Consider the following 5,673-nt stretch of genomic DNA (forward strand, 5'->3'; position numbering starts at 1 on the left):
CTTTCCTCACAAAGAACCAAGCAGAAACCACGCCTGACGCTTCCACAGGGCAGCCACGCTGACCACAGAAACACAGAGCCCCCAAGTGCAGAGCACTTAGGCTTCGGTTATACAATCCCCGGCCGCACATATACGTTACATAAGCTCAGACCAGATCCATTTAGTAGTAAATGCCCAGCGCACCTGCCACTACCTTTCCCGTCCGTGTGTGCTGCGCGGAGGAGCCTCTGCCCGACCCCCATGCAGGCGCCTGGCCGGCTGCTCTTTCTAACGGACTCCCACGCAGGCAGCCCCTGCTCACTCACTGACCGCTGCAGGCTCCACGCATTCAGCCCCGGCCCTGAGGCCAGGGACAGCTGTGAAGCCCCAGGGACACACTAGGAGATCGATCAGACAGCCCCCAAATTAGTACACACACACACACACTCTCACGGGAGCACCCCGCCACCCCTTCTCCTCTGGCTGCGGGGGAAGCCATGGCAGTGAGATGCAGGCTACAGATCAGCACTGAGCACGCCTGAGGCCTGCGCCCAGGGGAGCAGCGTGGGACAGTAGACGGCCGCGCCCCATGGAGGCGCCACAGGAAGGGGAAGGAGAAGCCCGTGGGCTCGCTGGCGGGGCGCGGCCGTCCAGGGCACCCAAGGCTGCCGGTCAGATCGCCGGTTACATTGCCGGTTACACTGCCGGTTACATTGCTGGTGGGGGCATGAGAGGCGGCCAGTCCATGTTCTGCTTGCGCACTGGTGTTCCTCTCTCTCTCTCTCTCTCTCTCTCTCTCTCTCTCTTTCTCCCTCCCTCTCTCCATCTCCCTTCCTCTGTCTCTAAAAATCAATAAAAAATATTTTTTTTAAAAGGAAAAACAAGCTCCTCCCCCCCAAACTGGAATGTCAGCATCTCCTTCTAACTGTTCACACTGGACAGCACAGGAACTAAGTCATGTGAGTCACACATGGAGCCGGGTGTCAGCTAAGTGGCGGACACATCCCCAGCCCATCCGTCCCCTGTGGGGCCTTTCACATTGTGCTTTAATCTCAGTATCACCCGGAAAACACCCGCAGAAGCCTGCCCTGCTCACCCTGCACCTCCCTGGGAAGCGGAGCCGCCCGGGATTCCCGGCCCACGTGTCTGCTCCCGCCACACCACCGCCAAACGGGACCGGGGCGGGTCTGCACTCCGGCCAGGAGCAGGGTCAGCCCTGACAGGTGCACGGCGCACACCTGCCAAGTTCTGAGGTTTTCCAAGCAGAGGAGGTGGGGAGAGAACTGAGTGGGCACGTGGCGGAGCAAGAAAGGCACTTGGAACGCACTCGCGACATCATGGCCGGCATAGCGACCTCACACTGACAGCACTTTGACTGGACTGAGTCATCTGTCCCATAACACTCATTTCCACTTTTACTGGTTTTGTCATTTTATATGAATTTAACTTGTTAGTCCTTTTTTTTTTATAACCTTTGAAGATAAGCATGTTATACTTGTGTGCATTCTCACATTGTAATAAGAACAATTTCAGCGACGGTGCCGAGAGCGGCCAAAGAGGAAGGACAGCCTTGGACCAATGGGGCCGGGGAAACTGGACATCCACACGCAGAGCAATGACCCAGGACCCCTACCTCACACCACACACAGGACCCCTATCTCACACCACATACAGAAGTCGACCCAGGATGGAGCAGAGACCCAACCTTACCAACTAAAGCTGGATACACGAAAAGAAATGCGGCAGAGTCGGCAGGGAACCTGGCATTTGGCAGGGCCCGATATAATATCACAAGCACAGGCAACAGCAACAAGAAAAGGTAGCTTGGACTTCGCCAAAATTGAAAACTTTCGTGTACCAGAGGATATATCAATAAAGGAAAGAGGAAACCAACAGAGTGAGAGAAAATATTTGCAAATCACGTATCTGATAAAGGGTTACTATCCAAAATATCTGAAGAACTCCTACAATTTAACAACAACAACGACAAAAAAATACACCACACAAAAATGGGCAAAAGAATTGACATTTCTCCAAAGAAGATACACAGATTTCCAATATGTACAAGAAAACATAGTCAACCTCGTTAGTCATCAGAGAAATGCCCATCAAAACCACGCGATGCCATTTCAACCCATTAGGACGGCTACGATTTAAAAAAGAAAGTGCTGGTGAGTGTGCAGAAGGGCCAGCGCCCCCTGCCTCGCTGAGGGGAGGTCAGATGATGTGGCCGCAGCGGAACAGCTGGGCAGCCCTACAAAGGTTAAAACATAAGTGTCACCATCTGACCCAGCAATGCCACCCCAAGGTGCAAACTCAAATTGCAACCAGAAATGCAGACACCTCTACACCAACATGCACAGCATTATTCACAACAGCCAGAAGGTGGCTACAACCCAAACTCCATCCACAGGTAACCGCTGCCACCACAAAGCACAGTGAGAGGAGCAGGGGGGTCTGTAAGTCAGTCACAGGAAGACTGTGCAGCCAGGAAATGAACTTAGAAAAACCCAAACAAAGCAACTCGACTCTTTAGTTATTTAGCACGTGGAGGAGGCTAACAAGCAAGTTGTTACCCTTTTAAAAAGACTGAAAACAGCCTTACCGGTGTGGCTCAGTGGATAGAGCGTTGGCCTGAGGACTGAAGGGTCCTGGGTTTGATTCTGGTCAAGGGCACATGCCCTGGTGGCGGGCTCGATAACCACTAGGGGGCGTGCAAGAGGCAGTCGATCAATGATTCTCTCTCATCATTGATGTTTCTATCCCTCCCTCTCCCTTCCCCTCTGAAATCAATAAAATATACTTTTTAAAAAAAGAAATACTAAAACACTTGCAGACCACATTCTATTAGGACCCAAAGGGGACCTAGGAATTAAGGGTCACCACAACCTAGTCCGACAGTCCCGGTAGCCTCTCACATGTCGCCAGGGGGTGAATCTGCACAGCCCGTCCCAGCCCCCCCCCCACCCCCCCGGGCTTCACAGGACGGTCTCCAAGCAGCCACAGGAGGTCACACACAAGCCCTTCTGCCATCAACTTCCTCACCAATGGGCACACGTGACCTGTCCTTCAGCTGCCCTTCACCGAGGCCCTGCCTCACTGCACAGCGGCACAGTCTGCAGCGGCGGGGCCTCTTCCCCCGAACACAGCCTCCCGCTCGGCCGGCCGGTGTGCGCCTCGCCTTGCTGCTGGGCACGTGACTGACCTTCTGGCCAAGGACAAACACCAATGTCCTCACTCAATGGCACCAAGTCCACCGTTACCTCACCTTCAGATAAGGAAGAGATAAGCAGGAGAGGAGTTAAACACCAGCACAGCCGTGCGGCTCACAGGACGGCGTTATGACTGACACATTTACACACCCTCCACACACACACACACACACACGCACCAACACACCCTCCACACACACACACACACGCACCAACACACCCAGGGGCACACACACCACTCGACACACACAGCACACACACCAACACACCCTCCATACACACACACACACACACACACACACACACCAACACACCCAGGGGCAAAACCTCACAGCCACTGCACCGAGACAAACACACGCACGGCAGTCAGACCTAACCTGCTCGGGGGAGGAGAGAGGAGCGGGGAAGCCCTCAGCGAAGCTCCCTCGTTCAGTGGTGACCATCAGGGTCTTTCCGGGAACCTGGAAGAAGGAACCCCGCAACCTGCTCCGAGGAACAGACGGAGGAGCAGCTGGAAGGCTGCGCGGCCTGCTCCCAGCACTGGGTGCACAACAGAAACAGAAAGCCCCTCCGAGGCCCAGCGCAGGCAGCGCCCCCGTGGGCCCTGGTGTTGGATGGAGGGAAGCGTATCTGCCCCTCCAATCGCTGCGCTTACCGGCCAGGCAGACCGGGGAGGGGGGGAAAAGGCGGGGCAGAACGGCAGAGGCAGTAAGACCTCCCACGTGGATGGAAATTATTCTTTAATGGATCTTTTACAAAGACACCGACAAGAGCTGAGAGACTAATAGATAGCTGACAGCTTATAATGAGGAGCTCCTCTGAAACGGCGTGTCTGAGGTTATTTTTGTAGTCAAGTTGATCAAAAACAAGAAAAATGATTAAATGCACAACCTAAAGTTCCTAACACGATGACAGTAGGCAAGCACCAAGGAAATGCAGAACACATCACATTCTCTTGCTGTTTCTTGCTGTTTTGACACAATTATTCCGGCAACCATTATCTGTTAATCATCCTCACGTCACAAACCTAATTCAGCATTTTTGGTGAATGCGGCCCCGTCAGCACCCAGCACAGTGGTGCTGGGCAGGCAGGCATTCGGGGGGCAAACCCAGAGCGGGCCTCGCCGCTGTGACGGTGACAAACAAAACACGGACATGCGCTCTGCGAGGCTGTGTTCCACTCAATCATGTGCAAGTCCAGCGAATTCTCCCAGGTCCCCCTCCACCCACCACAGCCCGGCGGGGGGCAACCTAGCCTTCAACCCCACCCCGTGCCCAGCACTCACTGGGCCTGCGCACAGGAGGCACGTGCGAGCGTCCACGCGGTGCTTAACAGGCAACACTGGAACCACCTTTGGGGTCTTTGATGGGAAATGGCTTAAAAAATGATGGTACAGCGCTGGCCGGTGTGGCTCAGTGGATAGAGCGACGGCCTGCAGTGATTCTCTCTCCTCATTGATGTTTCTCTCTCTCCCCCCCTCTCCCTTCCTCTCTGAAATCAATGAAAATACATATTAATTTTTCTTTATTCTCCTCTTAGGAGGAAAATAAATCCATGCCTCATTTACATAATTAAAATGAAGAAAAATGTCTGCATTGTAAATTGCATGTGACTCACCTCATGTGCCATTAAGGAAGTCCAAGTCCACACGATCGCAGGAATCTCACTGATGAAGGCCCCGAAGACACACGGTCCTCGCGTTTAAACACAAACACCCTTCCCTCTCCCACGATACAAACACTCCTCCTTGCTTACCAACAAGCCAGATCCCTCACCACCCAAAAAACAACAAACAAACAAAGCACTTTCGGCACCAGACCACATTTCTAAAAAGTCTTAGACATAATCTCAAATTTCTTAATAAGCATTTTTACTTTTAATCCGCGCAGCTAGGGTCCCCGCGCAGCTAGGGAATTCTGAACCTCTGCTTGAAAAGACCCTTTGAGCAGCACTTCTCAACCTGTGCTGCGTACGATTTTAAAAATATGATATGAGGGACCCCCCCGCCCCCAGACCTATAAACCAGGATCTCAGGAGCAGCCGGGCTCCGGTCACTGGAGACTGTTTTTCACTCCCTCAGACGGAGACCCTGTTTGAAGTAACGGGCTGGTTGTCCAGCTCACTAAGCAGAACACCACGACCTGCAGGGCTGGGGGAGCAGGGCAGGCTGGGGGGGGCAGTGGACACCCCCCCTGGGGTATCTGACATCCCAGGTGAGGCTGACAGGTACACAGACCTGTGAGAGACGAGCGCTAAGAACCTGCTTTCAGGTAAAGACAAAGTCACTTCACCAGCGGTGAAACGTGGTAAAGTCACTGAACCTGCCTGAGGTTCAAATTATCGATTAAAACAAAATGTAACAACGCGTAGAGTCCCCAGAACTGACTTATGCTGCACAACTGGAGCTGGGCTCCACAACGTCGCAATTCTCCCCAAATGAAGCTCGCTCCCCCCTAAACACCAGCTCCCAATCTCTAACTC

Source organism: Myotis brandtii, unplaced genomic scaffold (genome assembly GCF_000412655.1).
Source record: "Myotis brandtii unplaced genomic scaffold, ASM41265v1 scaffold633, whole genome shotgun sequence".
Classification (NCBI taxonomy): domain Eukaryota; kingdom Metazoa; phylum Chordata; class Mammalia; order Chiroptera; family Vespertilionidae; genus Myotis; species Myotis brandtii.